Raw genomic sequence first — 20427 nt, 5'->3', positions numbered from 1 at the left:
GTCATGTTTATATAGTGACATTTTTGTTGTAAAAGCAACGAGTCATTTCGAATACCGGAATGGAAATAAGACTGTTCTATGACGACTTTTATTTATTGAAGGCACTAATTTATAAAACACAAAATTGTATTTATTGGCTCTTGGAGATGTTCAATAGTGTATTTGAATAAAATATCAAAGACTTAAATTTACTACAATACAAACAATTCTGATCTCTATTTTATAACATGTAATTTAAACTTGTTGAAATGAAGTTAGCTTAAAATTTGTCAATATAAACTTTAAAAATTCCTTTTTTTTTAATTTAGATTTATTATGCATGTCTCTAAACATAGTATGCGACGCGTAACAGTTTTTGAGGTGTTCTCATATATGCATTTAATTCGGTGAATTTATTATGGATATATTTCAGACTTCATTTATGAAAAAAATCTTTAGAGCAGTCTCAGCACTTTTGTTTTGTTTGTAGCTCTATTCTAGAACATGTAATTTAAACTTGTTGAAATATGTTTAAAATTTGTCAAAATAAGCTTTTAAAATTCCTTTTTTTTAAAGATTTATTATGCATGTCTCTTTACATAGTATGCAACACGTAACAGTTTATAAGTAGGTGTTCTCTTAAATGCATTTAATACGGCGCATTTATTATTATGGATATATTTCAGACTTCATTTATGAAAGGAAATCTATAGAGCAGTAATTTTTTTTTGTATCAATTTAAAATGTAGAATCAAATATTTTTCACTTCAAACGATAAAGTATAACATCTTCAAAACTTATATATGATGTATAATTCGGCGTCCGCAAAAAAGAAGCCAAGGAAGGTGTTCATCTCTTCTTTGCAATACGTATTTCATTGAATCTCGATTTTTATCATGTTTATAATTTTTCTAACAATGACGTTCTACCTCCATAAGCCTGCAAATGTCATGGCGGGTCACATATTACAATATTCAAATTTATTTAGGGGCTCAATTAAGCAGAGGAAGTTCCCTTTTTTTGGAATCTTTTATGATATCGGAAATTCGTTACCGGCTGAATCAGCTGTTGGATCATTTTTGTTATTGTCTCCCGATCTTACGAGAGTATTATATTCAATACTTTAGTAGATAAACACTCCCATTCGTTGTAGCAAGAACTTTCTATACTAAGTATATACTGTTATAGAAAGTCCCTGATTGTAGTTATATACAAAATGTACATGTCTGTTCAGCTTTCAATAATACTGAAATTCAAGGTCCTCGATAAAAAAAAATCTTGCGTTCTATGATCTTGCTTTATATTTTTTAACTTACCAGTTTGATTTCTAACAAAAATTTTTTTAAATACAGATAATAATTGTTTGCATAAAAATTGCTTCCAGGATCCAGCAATACTGATGTTTCTTTAAGTCAGGAAATCGAAGGAAAACGGGTAATTTTTAGCCACTGATTTTATTGAGAAAAAAATCAGCGGTCATTTTATTAAATGTATTTAATGTTATAGTGTGTGATAACATTGTGTGAGGGAATTCGACGTTTGTTGTACCACTGTTCACTCCAACGCAATTTATGACAATACCACTGCATCAATCTGTATGATTATTTTTGCAGTGTTTTAAAAAATGATTTTACTTTGTTGTCGCGTATTATTTTTGAAACATTCAATGTTTTAAAAAGGCGAATTTTCTGTATAAAGTCTATAATTATGTTGACTTTTGAAGCCCAAACTTTCTACAGCCTTAAATACGCAAATAAAAGATCCAAAAACTATACCAATACAGAACGACATGTTTATGGAATTATAGCAAATCTTTTGGTTTACAAATTTTTATTCGTTATTGCAAAATAATGAACTTAAAATATCTGACATTTTCTCCCTACCCAGTTTACCCCTATTATTTTTTATGATGTGGACTGGTCATTGTTATTAATTCGTACGCAATTTGATTGGATTAACTTGTAATTAGTTTACCTTCAAACTTGTTTATGCTTTTCATACATGACTATTGATAATAAGAACGTGCATGCATGTGTACGGTAACAAAAATGACCTTCAAACTGGACACTGGACGAGTCAATATTATGTTTTATCAATGAAAGTTAAGGTATGAAAGGTAAGAATTGCCACTTCTTCTATTTTCACAAAATTTTCCGACTACACAGTTGATAGATTATTTTTTAAAAGCCTATTGTGGAGATAAAAGAGAAAGTTTACAAATAAGACGTTTTGTTCCATTAAACAAGTCATTTTCTTAAGAGAAATGCCGAAATACATTTTACGCACAGCTACGGCAGGTAAAGTTATTATTTATCATAACAAAAAAAAGCATTATTCAGTCTCATTGGAATATGTTAATTACAATAACTCCCAAACTTAAGTAGTAGGTATATGAAGTCAAAATATGTCCGATCTGCCTATTTTTGGACATCAAAAGTCGATACGATCGTTTTAAAGTCATTTTCGTCTACCTCATAAAATCTTGTTAGGCACTATAATAATTATAGGCCAAAGTACGGCCTTCAAGACGGAGCCTTGGCTCACCCCGAACAGCAATCTCAGCTTAAGTTGTTCTGGCTTAAAAATTGCTTCCAAGCTCAAATAATACTAATAAATATAATAATAGTACCCGTCCACGTCCACTTGTATTTTAGTCCATCTGATGAGTTAAGCCTTTTTAACTGATTTTTATAGTTCGTTATGTTTGACACTGTTCCAGGTTAAAAAGGGGGGATCCCGCTATCATGCTTAAACCCGCCAAATGTATGTATGTGCCTGTCCCATGTCGGCCTGTAATTCAGGGGTTGTCGTTGCATATTTGTTTTACATAAATCAGGTCGTTAGTTTTCTCGTTTGAAATGTTTTACATTGTCATTTTGGGGCCTTTATAGATGACTATGCGGTATGGGCTTTGCTCATTGCTGAAGGACGTACGGTGACCTATAACTGTTAATTTCTTTGTTATTTTTGGTCTCTTATGGAGAGTTGTCTCATTGGCAATCACACCACATCTTTTATCTATTTTATGCTTTCCTAATGTCCTGATGACTATTATATTGTTTGGATGATACAATAACAAATGCACCGCATAGCGTTATAAAATATGAAATAAAAATATGCATATACTTTTTACATTTCCATAATTGATTGTTGTTTTGCCAGTGGGTTTCTCCTTGACAAAAAACAACCTAGACACGCACAAGAAACTTTCACAATGCTTAACACATTTTATACCAGTTCATAAATAACATTCAAAGATACTTATAATTTCTAGTAAAAAAGTCCCAATGAATGTAACTGTTTTTTTTTGTATGACTTCATCATTCTTCAACAATAGCAAAAACAGACCGTGCATGAAAAAAACAACCTCCGCCAGTCAATTTTCTAATAAAATCAAAGCAAAAAAATTCTTAAAACTAGATTGGACACTTATCATGCTTACCTCACTAAACCTCATTACTATACTAACAAAGAAACTGATAATTATTTCAAAATACGATGGTATGAATGTTCTTCCTGGTTTTGAAAGAACGATTCTTTTTATAGACATGAACGCGGTTGTCAAAGAGAGCACCCCTTTTTCAATTATTATCGTAAGTCTACGATCACCTTTGTGAAACACTCACAGGTAAAATCTTACGCTTAACGTAAGTTTAATCGTAAACATAAGTCGTACGAATCTTTGTGAAACGATAGCCTGTTTCATCATGTTGAGATACCATAGAATATGAATTCGATTTTTGAAAGAATGATTCAATTCTCCCTGAAAATAAACAACAACAAAAAACCCAATAAAAACAACAATCCACAACGTAAAATAATAATAAAAAAAAAGAACTCCAAGGGAAACCCAAAAAGGAATGTTCATTATAAAATGGCAAAATCATAAGCTCAAACACATCTAACGAATGAAAACCAACTGTCATACTTCTGACAGGTATTTTCATGTGAAGAATATGGGGGTGTTCACCTGATTTTATAGCTAGCTTATCCTCTCACTTGTATGACAGTTGCATATAATTGCGGCTAAACTTGTGAAAGGGACATTCAAACTCACCAGTCATAAAAACAATGCCACACCATGCCCCCCCCCCCCCCAAAAAAAAAAAGAAAAAGACCAAAAAGACGAACAAAAATACAGAGAACACAAAAAGAAATCAAAAGGCTTAGCAGTAAGAACCCCTTTGAAATGTATGAATATAAAATTAAATGCAAATACTGCTGACCATATTATAACAAATTTCGGCATGCATTTATACATATTATAATTGCACATTTCAAGATTGAGATTTAATTGTGAAACCTTCAACATTGAGAAGACAGATAATCAATTACGTTGAATAAAAACATATGTAAATTAAAAGATTTACCTGTATATAGATTAATAAATTCACAAATGCTGTTGAGGTTAAATGAATTAATTAGTATTTGTTTCCATTTAGGTCTGTACTTACATGTAAACGGTTCCTGTATCAGATGATGTAAAGTCGAACAATCTTCCAACCTTTATATGTACACGATTTACTGCTTACTACGTATATTACATTAGTTTTTTTCAACATTGTTACAGCAAAATAATAATTATCTGCGAATACGGAAGAAGAAAACGATAGTTATAGAAATGTAATTGACTTTTAATAATTCAGAAATCCATATTTATTCATATTTTCTACTTCTAGGAAGAACAAAAGGTTTTATGCAAAGCAAAAAAAGAAATATGTATGGCAACACATTGCAAAACAGCAGGTTATGACATTTTATAATTACTAATATTTTACTTGTAGGGAAGAGCATTAAGTACATTAAATCAATACAATACGAAAATAGAATAAATTCTGCAACAAATTGGAAATCATCCGACTAATTAAAAAGTACTTTTTTAACGTTTGATAATTCAACAGAATACACCTTTTACTGCTGACTGTACGGTTTTGACTTTAGTTATGACGTAAGCATCTGTAATTTTTTATTGAAATCACCAAATTGAATTTAAAGAGTTAGTGTTTCTAAATGGTAAAATCTAACAGATGCAATGATTTACAAAGGCAAGTCGGAGCAAATATTTATTATACATCAATCTAATAACAGATTTAGAGTTAAATTTGAAGAAATAAAAACCAGGTTTCTTTGATCTTATTAAACGGTTCTATAAAACAACACAAACAAATTAATAAGGACTTAAATCAAATTAGTTATTATTTTCATATCAGTTTTTCAGGAGACAGATCGAAATCCTCTTTAGTCCAGCAGAAGTACAGAGTTTTGTTGCTGATTTTATAGATCAATAAATTAATTAAGCGTACTAAAATAAAAATAAAAATATTGTCTTTAACATTTATTTAAAGATGACTTGTATTAGAAATTTAATTTAATTTTATAACTTATTCATTTTATATCACAATAAAAGTAATATCACCAGAGCTGCAACAACTGGTCCGATAAATCGACAAGACTTACAGTAACATCGTATGGATCCCTTGAAATTAGAGAATCTATGAGACCAGCACAAGGACCAATATTAATTATATTTCAGGTATGTTTTATATAATTTTTGTAATAAGAATATCATTTTTAATTCAAACTGATACTATCATTATACAATTATACATATATCGAACCAAGACGTTACTGTAAATTAAAATGTACTGTAATTACAGTAAATCTTGGCTCACACTGAACAGCTAAAAAAGACACAAAAATACTTATATATAAAATAATTCAAACAGGAACAACAACGGTCTAATCTATGTAAACTTGAGAAACGAGACACACCTATGAACCAAACCAACAAACTACTACCTCTTAACAACAGGCTACTGACTTAAGACAGATGCATACAAATGCAGAGGCAATTTTCTCTTATTGTGCTGTAGAATACAAAAAAAGTATCATTATTAGTATAATGCTTCTTATATAAAAATTGACCACAAACATACTTTTCATACACATTTTACTTTACAATTAATGTGGATTCATTATTATTCTTATATATATTATATATATTTAGACCCTTTTACAACGAAATATGTTTTACATGCACACGTATAAAAATTGCGGTTTTTATCCAACGCAATCATAGGTTTGAACGTGGTTTTCACTTTAGACTTGTTGACTTTATTATATATATATATATGTACATTGTTGATAACTTTGTTTTTTTCAACATTGTTACAGTAAAATAAAAATTATCTGCGAATACGGAAGAAGGAAACGATAGTTAAAGAAATATCATTGGCTTTTAATAATTCAGAAATCATTATTTTGTCATATTTCTCTACTTACTAGGAAGAACAAAAGGTACTTTTAATCAAGCGAACTTGCAAATGGGCAGGTCGTTGACTTGACTACTATTTTACTTGCATGGACGAGCATTAAGTACGTTCGACGTAAAACACAAAAATAGAGAAAAAACAAGTGAAACTGCGAGCTACTGCTCACTGATGATACCCCCGCCGCAAGTGGATAATATTAATAGTGTAAAAATATGCAAGTGTTCGGTAAACAGGAAGTTGTCGAGTGATGAATCTGAAAACGCATCACACGGTATAGCTGACTTATAAAAATCCTGAAACCAAATTTCAGAAATCCTTGTATTGTAGTTCCTGAGAAAAATGTGACGAAAATTTTTAACTTGGCTATCATGTGTAAAATCATACAAGTGTTCGGTAAACAGGAAGTTGTCGAGTGATGAATCTGAAAACGCATCACACGGTATAGCTGACTTATATAAATCCTGAAACTAAATTTCAGAAATCCTTGTATTGTAGTTCCTGAGAAAAATGTGACGAAAATTTTCAACTTGGCTATCATGTGTAAAATCATACAAGTGTTTGGTAAACGGGAAGTTGTCGAGTGATGAATCTGAAAACGCATCACACGGTATAGCTGACTTATATAAATCCTGAAATCAAATTTCAGAAATCCTTGTATTGTAGTTCCTGAGAAAAATTGACGAAAATTTTCAACTTGGCTATTATGTGTAAAATCAGACAAGTGTTCGGTAAACAGGAAGTTGTCAAGTGATGAATCTGAAAACGCATCACACGGTATGGCTGACATATATAAATGTTGATACCAAATTACAGAAAGGGTGGATGTGTAGTTCCTGAGAAAAATGTGACGAAAGTTTCATGGGACGGACTGACTGACGGACTGATGGACAGACAGAGGTAAAACAGTATACCCCCCCTTTTTTTTTAAAGCGGGGGTATAAAAATGCAACACATTGGAAATCATCAGACTAATCAAAAAGTACTTTTTAACGTTTGATTATTGAACAGAATAAATCTTTATAAAATTGTAAAAGACATCAACGCAATAGATAGCTCATTTTCACATTTTACATACGCAATAATGATTTTGATATTCCTTTACTGAATACCTTGGATAAAGATGAATAAGAACTCTGCAAACGTTACCGATATGAGAACAGACCTCATCATAAATTTCCAATAAACAGAAGTATAACCATACATTTTGAAACTGACGGGATATTTGATGTAAATAAAACTTCTCATTTAAGCACAGCATCTATGTATTTGCCCGAAAAAGTGAGAGTCGTTGGGACGGTCTTTAGTATTTTTGTTTAGATTGATTGATTGTTGGTTGCTTAACGTCCAGTGGCAAAAATTTCATGCATATTCAGGACGAGAACAAGTTCACAATAAATACAATAGGTAGGTTGTTGTAATAGAGGCCATCTAAAAATGATGGTCGGGGAAATTTGGACTGCCACTGGAAAATGAGGGTATATTGGATAGGGACAGAAATTTTGCCTTGCAACAGGCCACCTACGGACCCCTCAAAGAGTTGTTGCAAGGGTTCTTCACACGAGGCATCGTATTTAACGTCCCCTTCTGACGGACGTGACTGCGAACTTGATACATCCCGCACAGCCAAACGGACGCCCCACTCCAGCAAGCGTTTTACTGCCGGTCGGGAGAAGACCAAGCGACCATATTTCTTTACCCCAGTCACCCTTGGGGTCTTTTTGTTTAGATCGTGGTATCATCTCGTTTGAAAACTTTTTTTTCTCCTTTCTATGTTCGGTTTATATTTATGTTTTGCATAGTTACCGGACCTTTTCTAATGTAAGACAAGGGTGAAACTGCTTCATTGGCAACCAAAGTGAAGATCGTTATCTCTAATTTTCGATCTGTATTCATAACAAGAGGCTCTCAAGAGCCTGAATCGCTCACCTGAATTTTTTTGGTTTAATCTCTCATTAATGATTATTTTGGCTTTTCAATTTATTTAAATGTTCTTTGAATCGTCCTATTTTCTTCAAAAGCAAAAAAAAATCATTTTCTCCTATGTTCTATTTTAGCCATAGGAGCTATGTTTTTTGACATACAAGGAAATGAAATATAAAATTTATACTAGATACTCTGAAACTCTGAAACTCATTTAGCCTAAGTTTGGCTGAAATTGATACAGCAGTTTCATAAGAGAAGATTTTTAAAAGTAAGTCAACATGATGAACAAATTGTGAAAAAAAGTCTTTAAAGGGCAATAACTCCTAAAGAGGTCAATTGACAATTTTGGTCAAATTGACTTATTTGTAGATCTTACTTTGCTGATCATATTTGCTGTTTACAGTTTATCTTTATCTATAATAATATTCAAGATAATGACCAAAAACTGCAAAATTTCCTTAAAATTACCAATTAAGTGGCAGCAACCCAACAATTGGATGTTTGATTCATCTGAAAATTTCAGGGCTGATAGATATTGACCTAATGAACATTTTAACTCCGTCAGATTTGCTCTTAATGCTTTCGATTTTGAGATATAAGCCAAAAACTGCATTTGACCCCTATGTTCTATTTCAAGTAACGGCGGCCATGTTTTTTGACGGATCAAAAATCAAAGCACACACTTTGTGCAGGATAATCTAAGGAACAACCATGCTAAGTTTTAACCAAATCCATTCAGTAGTTTCAGAGGAGAAGATTTTTTAAAGTTAGCAAATATGATGAACAAATTGTGAAAAATTGTCATTAAAGGACAATAACCCCTTAAGGGGTCAATTGACAATTTTGGTCATATTAACTTATTTGTAGATCTTACTTTGCTGATCTTTTTTGCTGTTTACAGTTTATCTTTATCTATAATAATATTCAAGATAATGACCAAAAACTGCAAAATTTCCTTAAAATTACCAATTAAGTGGCAGCAACCCAACAATGGTTTGTTTGATTCATCTGAAAATTTCAGGGCTGATAGATCTTGACCTAATGAACATTTTTACTCCATGTCAGATTTGCTCTAAATGCTTTCGTTTTTGAGATATAAGCCAAAAACTGCATTTGACCCCTATGTTCTATTTTAAGTAACGGCGGCCATGTTTTTTGACGGATCAAAAATCAAAGCACACACTTTGTGCAGGATAATCTAAGGAACAATCATGCTAAGTTTTAACCAAATCCATTCAGTAGTTTCAGAGGAGAAGATTTTTTAAAGTTAGCAAATATGATGAACAAATTGTGAAAAATTGTCATTAAAGGACAATAACCCCTTAAGGGGTCAATTGACAATTTTGGTCATATTAACTTATTTGTAGATCTTACTTTGCTGATCTTTTTTGCTGTTTACAGTTTATCTTTATCTATAATAATATTCAAGATAATGACCAAAAACTGCAAAATTTCCTTAAAATTACCAATTAAGTGGCAGCAACCCAACAATGGTTTGTTTGATTCATCTGAAAATTTCAAGGCTGATAGATCTTGACCTAATGAACATTTTTACCCCATGTCAGATTTGCTCTAAATGCTTTCGTTTTTGAGATATAAGCCAAAAACTGCATTTGACCCCTATGTTCTATTTTAAGTAACGGCGGCCATGTTTTTTGACGGATCAAAAATCGAAGCGCACATTTTGTGCAGGATATACTAAGGAACAATCATTTTAAGTTTCATTCAAATCCATTCAGTAGTTTCAGAGGAGAAGATGTTTGAAAAATTGTTAACGACGACAGACGACGACGACGACGTCGACGACGACGGACGCCAAGTGATGAGAAAAGCTCACATGGCCTTTTAGGCCAGGTGAGCTAAAAAGCAGTTCATGTGTTTAATTATTATTGTCTTTCTCTCTTTTTCGACGATTAGAACATGTCCCAAAGTTTTAGAGCGGAAGTACATTTTCAACAATGAAAATTGCAGAAATAAATTTTACTCATTGTTGAAGCCCGTATTGTGACCGATAGTTGTAAATTTCTGTGTCATTTTGGTCTCTTGTGAAGATTTGTCTAATTTGCAATCATACCAAATCGTCTTTTTAAAATTTAATAAGTATTTCATTTTCAATTATTCAACACTATCTCAATGTATTATTTAAGTAAATAGAATATTTCAAAAATCACTTGTTGTTGTTATGGCAAAATACTTGCAATATCATTGCGCAATTTTATGCGCATACGGCACAAAAATTTACAACCCCAATTTACCCTAAATACTAAAAGAGTTGGCTAATGTATGTCCTATTTTTAGATATATTGCTACTAAATCGTAGACAAATGATAAAAAAGCAATCATGAAATAAAAACAGTAAATCGGATTCCTTGTACGTGTCCATATTTAAATGTCGATCATAACTTCGCATATGACGTACTATTGCTAACCTTCCCCTTGTTATGAATGTCTCTATCAGTATATTTTAAAACTGACATATCTCCCTTGAAAGCGGCCATTAATCTAATGTTTTGTCCTACTTTATTTTTGGCAAACATAAAGATACAGTGATTGCTTCTGCTGTTATAATATATCTGTAAAAAGGAGTTCATATGAAAATTGTAAATAGAAAATAGCACCCAACAAGTTCTAAATTTTATACTATTATCCATTGTAGACTTACTGGCGCAAAGGCAATTGGCCTGAATTCATCCACTTGACCCATATATTTGAGGTTGTTGTTTGTATTTGAACAATTTCGTGTGCTTTGAAAGTGATGACCATTCTAAGGACATATCTGTGTGGACGAGTGTTGTGAAAATAATTGTATCAACTTTGAGATTACATGTTAGTTACGTAAGTTCGTCACTGTTAGTGATATCCTGTGGCGTCTGTCGTTAATGGAATATGAGAGTTAATGTTCCGTGTTTTGCATGTCGTGTCGACTTTTATATTATATGATTGTGCGTATGTGATGTATTTTCTTGTGTCTGATTGTGCTGTATTTATGTCACAAATTTATTGTTATTTTAGCGTCATTCTTAAACATTGAGTAGATCCATGAGCTACCATTTATAACAGTATTCCCAATATCTGGCAAAATTCAATCCAAAAAATCAAGAGGGGCGAACATCCTAGAATGAAATTTAGTATCCTTAAGTTCAATTAGTACTTTTGTAAAAATAAATATTTTTACTACATGTTTAATTCATTTATGGTGAAACCTGATAGAAAATATTTACAGAAAAGTATACAAAGCGATCAGCTAGCTTTGAAAGGCCTATGATTATAACACTGCCAATTTTTATCTATAATAATACATTTATAATATTGATAAAATCTGAAAATAAGAACCATTCTTGCCTGTCTAGAATTTAATAAAAGTTAGGTGTTTTCAAAAAACAGGAACAAAAACATTTCATTAATTGCCTTAAAATACCCGCATAGTATAGAACTAAGATTCTTTATGCCAACACGCTCAACACAACTGGCAAGTTGTTAGGCGCTATGGCAGATAAAGTCTTCAAAAATATGCAACATCAGAACTTGTGGCATTGGCTCTTTTAGCGAATGGTGTGAACCCAAGTAAAAACCAAACATACCAGAAGCCAAACTGGCTTCTTGACATTACCTGATTAACACTACCACATGAAATGTGTTATATTTTAGGACCATTGATTTTGACAGGTATTGTTCCAGGCTATGGTAGAAAGGAACCGAAATCACTGGACCCTTATATTAATGTTCCAGTTGGTGAATTATTATCAAACATTAAATTCATCTTGTATAAAGCCTTCACAGATGCACCGGTAAATAAACTCATCACAGATACCAGGACCAAATTTAGCATATACGCCAGAGGCGCGTTTCGTCTACAAAAGACTCATCAGTGACGCTCGATTCCAAAAAAAGTTAAAAAGGCCAAATAAAGTACGAAGTTGAAGAGCATTGAGGACCCAAAATTCCAAAAAGTTGTGCCAAATAAGGCTAAGGTAATCTACTCCTGGGGTAAGAAAATCCTTAGTTTTTCGAAAAATTCAAAGTTTTGTAAACAGAAAATTTATAAAAATGACCATATAATTGATATTCATGTCAACACCGAAGTGCTGACTACTGGGTTGGTGATAAAAAGTTTTGCCAAATACAGCTAACGTATGCTATGCCTGAGGTAGAAAAGCCTTAGTATTTAAAAAAAAAAAATCAAAAAATAAATGTGACTAATCAACAAAAACAAAAAATCAGGAAAAATCTATTAATGTTTTTGGCGCATTTAAGTCATTTAAAAACACGACGTCATGCACATAAAAACGCGTTGAAGTTTTTTCTGTTACGTGAAACATCGAAATTCGTATAATATTGTATTAATATTGATTTTCGAGATAGATTTTGTTTTATTTTCTATCCTACTGCATTATTCGCATATTTACTGTTTTAGCAAGTCAATATCGCGACCCCTTAGTTACGAAATGTCAACTTTGGATTTGACGGTAGCTTAAGAGAAAAACATGTAAATTAAAAATGGCAAATGTGGGTTTGAGAATTAAAAGTAGTAAACAGCTTTTTTTCTAGCAGTTATTCACGAAATAATCCACGCAAGCTATACATATTTATTAGAATGGTTGAGCTTTATCTAACAGGGAGTAAAAAAGAAAAGCCACACAGCATACCCAACCTCACTTTAGTTTTTTAATGACCGTATTTGTCATATTAGAATCGAATTAATTCATGGAAGCCAAAAATTGTTGCAAATATATACATGGCTTGGGCCTTGCTATTCGTTAGCTCAGGATAAAACTCGAATATCACAGTCCAGGCCGTGTGTAAATTTCCATCAATACTTTAACGCTCAGGATAAAATTCGAATATCACGGCCCAGGCCATGTGTAAACAATCTATGACTTCCATGAATTATTTCTTGATTATTATTTTGACCTTTACTATGTTTTTCTTTCTTATTCAACCCATTTTGTCTGCATATGGTTGATTGGTCTGTAAATTAGATACAAATATTCATGTTTGGTGTTATTTGTTATATTCAGTGGGTTTAGGGTGGTAAGACCACTGCCGTATTAAAATACAGGCAACTACTCATATACCGTCTTGTGTTGTATTCGATGTTCACATTGCCTCAATGCAACTCTTAAAAAAATGATGTGTTGCATACTACATATTACAAAGAACATCCTCTATGCGATATATAAAACTTGTGGTAACAGTCCGAGTACACTGATGGCCTGTGGTAGTCCTATGTTCCTGTATTTCATCATGTTGATTACACTCAATTAAAAATATTATCTAGATAATAGTGATTGCCGATTTATTTAGGTTATTTTATTTAAACCCGATGAGTGTTAAAAATCGGTATTCATCACGACTTTTACAAGTTTCTCCCAAAAATGCTGTTGAATATTTATTGTGAATTTTTGTCTACTTTGAACTAATAAAATAAACATATATGCAAGTTGGAGACTTAAAAACAAAGCAAACACACTATATGTAAGGGCCACCGTAGTATACTGAAGTTCAAAACTCATAAATCGATAGAAAAAAACAAATCTGGGTCATAAACCAGAACCCAGGGAAACGCATTAAATATAAGAGGAGAACGACGACACAACATTAAAATGTAACACTCACAGAAACGAACTAAGCATAAGACCAAATCCGATGAGAATGACAAATGTAACATCAAAACTAAAAGCATGAATTTGGGATAGAAAATAACCGTGACACGTCTTATAATAAAGTGAACTCAAATATAAGAGGAAACAAACGACACAAAAGAAACACAATGTCAAAATGTAATACACACATAAACGAACTATATTATAACAATGATCATATTCCTGACTTGGTACGGACATTTAAAAACAATGGTTGGTTGAAACTGGTTTTGTGGCATGCAAAACTTCCTGCTTTAATGGCCATGTTAAATATAACATTAACATGACAACACAACATTACAGGACTACAATACACATAAATAGGACAAAGATAAAGACAAACATATTTGACAAAGAAAAACACGAACAATAGCTAACAAAAGGCACCAGGTTTAAATTTAATACGGCAGAAGTGAGTTTAGTCCACACAAGACTCACTAGTGACGCCCAGATACAACAGTTCGAAAGCAAAACCAAAGTACAAAGTTGAACAGCACTGAGGACCAGAAGTTGTGCCAAAACGGCTAGTGTTTACTGTTTGGAATAAGAACATCCTTATTATTTAGAATAATTTATAATTTTGCAAACAGTAAATTTTATAAAATGACTATTTAAAAGATATGCATTATAAAACTGAAGTATTAACTAATTACAGAAAACAACCGATTACATTACATAAACCGACATTGTCCAACACAAAAAAAAAGACACACTCGAGTTATACACACTATAAGGTATGTTTTCGTCACTGTATTGTTTTGCAACAACCGAACAAAAATAAGTATGTCAAATGACGTTTTTTGTAATTAAATCTTTATGAAATAGAGAATCAAAGCGCTGTAAGCGTTGAAGGCAGTTAACCAAAAACTAAGGCAAACGTAATTATGAAAACTGTGGCAATGTTGTTCAACATTAAACATTCATATATTGTACATTTATGTGAATTAATTATTAAGGCAAATAATTTATATGTTATCAAGGTTTCAAAAGCAATGCATATATCAATGTATATTTTTTATGGTGAGTCTGCCGTGGTACAAGTTCGCAATGATTGCAGTTGTTCTAGTTGGTAGTTAAGGTTGGTTTTAGTTGACTGTTAGTAGTACGTGTTGATTTAATACGAACATGTAATAGTATGAATAGTAAAGAAAACTGAGTTTGTGTTCTACAGTACAAAAGTTATGAGATACAAATCAGACAAATGTTCACTACTTCAAGAATCAAAGGTGAGGTCTGACTGACCTGCCCATAGTAAATGTAAATGATTTGTTATGTTGTCCCATACATGAATATAATGGTTAAGGGGTGGGGATCTTTAGGTTTTTCAAGTTCTAAAACAGGAAGGGGTAGGGTGACCCCAGGGACTTCCCCTATATTTCATTTTGATTTGTTATATTGTCCCATACATGAATATATATGGTTTAGGGGTGGGGATCTCATCGGTTTCCAAGTTCTCAAACAGGAGGGGGTAAAGTGACCCCAGGGACTCCCCCTATATTTCATTCAATTAGTTATATTGACCCATACATGAATATATATTGTTTAGGGGTGGGGATCTCGACCGTTTCCAAGTTCTCAAACAGGAGGGTGTACAGTGACCCAAGGGACTCCCCCTATATTTCATTTGAATTCTTATATTGTCCCATACATGAATATATATATATTGTTAAGGGGTGGTAATCTCAACGGTTTTCAAATTCTCAAACAGGAGGGTTGGTAACCCAAGGGACACACGCTATATGTTATCTGATTTGTTATATTGTCCCATACATGAATATAAATGGTTAAGGGGTGGTGATCTCGACCGTTTTCAAATTTTAAAACAGGAGGGGTGGGGTGACCCCCAGCGACTCCCCTATATTTCGTTTTATTTTTTATATTGTCACAAACATGATTATATATGGTTAAGGGGAGGGGGTCTCTACAGTTTCCAAGTTCTCAAACAGGAGGGTGTACAGTGACCACAGCCGGGACTCCCCCTATATTTTATTTGATTTATTATATTGTCCCATACTTGAATATATCTGGTTTAGGGTTGGGATCTCGACCGTTTCCAAGTTCACAAACAGGAGGGTGTGGGGTGACTCCAGGAACTCCCCCTATATTTTATTTGATTTATTATATTGCCCCATACTTGAATATATATTGTGTTTAGGGGTGGACGGATCTCGACTGTATCGTAAGTTCCCAAACAGGAGGGGGTTGGTGACCCCACGGACTCCCCCTATATTTCATTTGATTAGTTATATTGTCCCATACATGAGTATGTATGGTATTGGGGGCGGGGAACTCGACCATTTCCAAGTTCTCAAACGGGAGGGGATGGGGCAACTCCAGGGACTCCCCCTATATTTCTGATATAACTGACCCTTCAAAATTGAGAAAAAATACCCCTTCAAAATTGCAGTAATATGTTTACACTTTAAAAGCATCTTACATGCATTATCAACATTTATCACTGATAAAGAAAATTTATACTGTGACCAGGAACATATATATTGTTAAATATACTGTTCCCAGCTGTCAAATTGTATAGGATTTTGACATTAAAATTTGTCAAAAAGTAATTTTGAGTTTCTGTATGAAATATTTTCTGCTTTTTCTTTCTTTAACATATATCTAGTGGTTTTCAATTCTAGTGTTTATATTCATTTACCATGCATAGATGTATTTTGTCACCTGCATGGATTTTTTTTTTGTAGTTAAAACCCGGAATAACCCTTATCCGCTGCCGGAATCGGATCCGATATTGTAATTGTCTTCTTCACGGCAGCCATTGTCATTGTGTTTACAATGTTGTTTTTGTCAGTCAATTACGATTTTACTCGAATTAACAGATTTTTGTCGTTGATTTTCTGAATTTAGCTAGTGGTTGATCAAAATGGACATCGCTGTCATGAATAATAATGATTAAAATAAGTTTTGAGATAGTTTATTTGGAGACTGGCAAAAAGGTTTGCAAAGTTATTTTTTATTTTCTTTCAAGTGGAACCAAATCGTAAGTGGAAGGTCGCGGACATCGGACCACCGCTAATTTGAACCCCTGCCTCCAAATTGAAAGATACGAAAATTTCGTCTTCTAATTTAAAATTGCCGCCAACAGCATGAACAGTTGAACTTTAATATTATATAATAGACTACTGACGTAGTACTACGTATTGCCGACAAACAATATTCCTACGACTTTTGCCATTTGGGAAAGCTAAACTACTTGTCTTTAAAGATTTTCGGCGATTAAATATTTCATACAATTATTCTTTGACATCTTAGCCAAAAGCACAGGCGATAATAAACTACATAAGGATTCCTAATGAACACTCCTTCCTATGTGCAACTTCAAAACTTTTGGGTGATTCGACGATCATTTAAGGTTTTTCTGGTCATATTTTTTGTAATCCAGAATTAAAAGTATTAAAAATGTGTTCAATTAGTTACATATAACATAGTAGCCAGCTAGATAATAACAATGGCAAGTATTTCAGCATTTATTGGGTAGACCATAAATCTAGGGTGCTCGCATAATGCAGCTTAACTGCATAAAAAAACAACAATTTTTTTGGTATATTTAAACAATGAAACCTTTGAAATAAATAAGTTATTGCATTCTCATTCAACACAAACAAGTGGAAGTTTCTGTATCTTTAACATTTTTTTGGATAATAGATGTTTATATGAAGGATTTTTCAGTTTTAGTCATCAAATAGGGTTTCACCATTTTGTACCTCTGATCATGTTGGCCTCATTTTCAACTTAGGGAAATACGTAATCTATGTTGCTGCTTTCAGATCAATATCAGTGCCCATTTGTAGTCAGATATTTTCGATACGTTTTGATTTTAAATTATTGATTGGATTATATACTTATTAATTGATATTTGTACATTATTCTGTGTGATGTAAGACTTTACAAATTCATGGTGTACTGTTTCTTTAACCTACTTTCTACCACGACCTTGTGGAACCAAAATGTCTACAAGGAGGAAATCGGCAAGTCGTGTGCAAACAGAAACTTTAAACGACCAAAATCCTTCTAATTGGACTGCGTCTCAACTAAAGGCTGTCCTCGGTAAAATCGGGATAAAGATTACGGGACATTTATCAAACAGTAGTTTTGAAAGATTGTACTTGGACAATTTATGTAATGACAATAGTTCTACAGGGATTGATAAATCCGATTATTCCGCTGAAAGGAGTTCTGTTTCAGATGGAAGCTATTCGTTAAATTTAAGTGCTGCAACCGTATGTGATTCTATTGACATGAATACTTCTGATCACTCAATTCCAACCGTTCAACAGGAGATTACTACGCATTCTATCTCATATGTGCATGCAACCAAAGAGCTTCCGCCCACTGCTTTATCTGCGCACGCAACCACACATAATTTAATCAATAACAATCAAAATGTTAACATGAAAACCCTTTCCGTGAATGCTATTCAACTGTGTCAGCAGTCTATGCAACAGATGAATAAATAAGGCGATCAGATACAGCCACGTTTGACTTTATCAACAGATTTTGGAAATGGTTCAACCGCGCCATGCATTGCGTCGTCATTTACTTCGACTATTTCTATTTATCCTGCGAATTCTCCAACTCCAGAAAAATTTGGATACTCAGCTGTATTAAGGAATGGTATTATTGCAGGTAAAGATGTCAATCTTAATATGTTATTAATTCCAAACTATGAAAACACTGCTTTTAGAAAGAATAAGGCATCAGATGTAAGACCCATAGAAATCCATCTATCGACGAATTTGTAATTGCTTTTGGGAGATAAAAACGTATTATGGGTACAGCTTTCCCTAACAGAAACGAACGGGGAGCTAGATTTATACCTGGCACACATTATTAAAACGGCAAAGATCTGGTCAGACTGTTTTTAAGAATATCTCAAAATATTCTCAGCTAAATGTGCTGTCATGCTAATTCGACATAACACCAAAATAGATTGGTCAAAAGGGCTCAGATTCACGTAATATGGTGTGTGCAGGTTCTAAGATCAACAAAATCCATGTAGGAAGTGTCTCCCAACCACTCACTCGACGGGTGTCACATGTGGAGCAGGATCTGCTTACCTTTCCGGGGCACCTGAGATCACCCCTAGTTTTGGTGGGGTTCGTGTTGTTTATTCTTTGGTTTTCTGTGTTGTGTCATGTGTACTATTGTTTGTCTGTTTGTCTTTTTCATTTTTAGCCATGGCGTTGTCAGTTTGTTTTAGATTTATGAGTTTGACTGTTCCTTTGGTATCTTTCGTCCCTATTTTATGTTGGATATCCAAAAATAATTACAACATTAATATAATTTTTCACCTCTTAGAAGATTGTTGAACAGTTGATAGGCCTACTGAGTGTCCAGAAAGAACAATGGCTTTACTTTCTTTAATTTTTAACAAATTAAGTATTCCTCCATCGAAGACAAGACTGTTGGTCCTTCTCAGGTGTTATAATATTTAGGCATTGTATTAAACACTGTAAATATGCAAGCTTTATTGCCTCAAGTGACAGTGAAAAGAATTACAGAATTTATAATTTTAATTTCAAAGTAAAAAGTCCAAAACTAAGAAGGAACTTGAACAGTTGCTTACACATTGAAATTTTGAGACTAGATAACTAGAGTTATTCTTCCAGGACGCTCTTTTGTTAGTTATTTGTACATTTGTCTTTTTTCAGATATATAATTGGATTGTTGCTATTTGCTCAATGGAACAGTAAAATCTGACAGTAGCTGGAAGAATGCACCCCATAAAGTTCTACCCCGTTATGAATATCCTGATATCTATCATCCAACGGCTTTTTACTAACGGAGAACATTAAAAATCAAGTTTTGTTAACAAACTTAGAATTTGAGACATTCGAGATAAATCCAATTGAAGAGAAGAAAAATGCAGTGTTCTGGTAAGATGAAGACCATACGAGCGAAGTATTCTTTGTTTTAGTCAGTGTCTTGATCATGTTACTACATTGTTTGTGTAAGACATCCACCTGTTATGAGAAATCAAGCAGATATACCAACATACTTGCATGGACAATGCCTTTACCTGAGTACAACTAGATATATTTACTCTACCAGAGGCTAGTGGATCTTTTTGAATTACAGAGAATGTAACATTAACTTCAAAGTTATATCTCTTGAAAAACATCAGCAATCCATATGTTAACTTTTTTATAATTTTTATACGGCTGATCGTACATCAACCGTACAGAAGTCTTCATAGAGTCACCTTACACCACAGTTAAGGCAAAAAATACAGATGAACTATCATTTTTCCAAATTGTTATGGACAAATAGTTATTTATAAAGCCAAACAAGTACAAAGTTGAAGAGCATTGAGGATCCAAAATTCCAAAAAGTTGTGCCAAATACGGCTAAGGTAGACAAAGATAGACACAAAACAGAAGAAACATCTAATAAAATGTTGCTTAACCTTGTCCATGCAGGACAGAGTTTCTGCTGATCTGAAAGACGTGTGTACCTCAGGCTGAAATACTGACCGTACCTAAATAAGCTTTCCTACCCAGTAAAGATGACCACAACTAACTGAATCAGGAATGTGACCTACCGAATTAGACGGTTTACCGGATTTGTTATCACATAAGCATCCCTAAGGGTGA

Source organism: Mytilus galloprovincialis, chromosome 11 (genome assembly GCF_965363235.1).
Source record: "Mytilus galloprovincialis chromosome 11, xbMytGall1.hap1.1, whole genome shotgun sequence".
Lineage (NCBI taxonomy): Eukaryota > Metazoa > Mollusca > Bivalvia > Mytilida > Mytilidae > Mytilus > Mytilus galloprovincialis.
Note: the sequence above shows the minus strand (reverse complement) of the source record.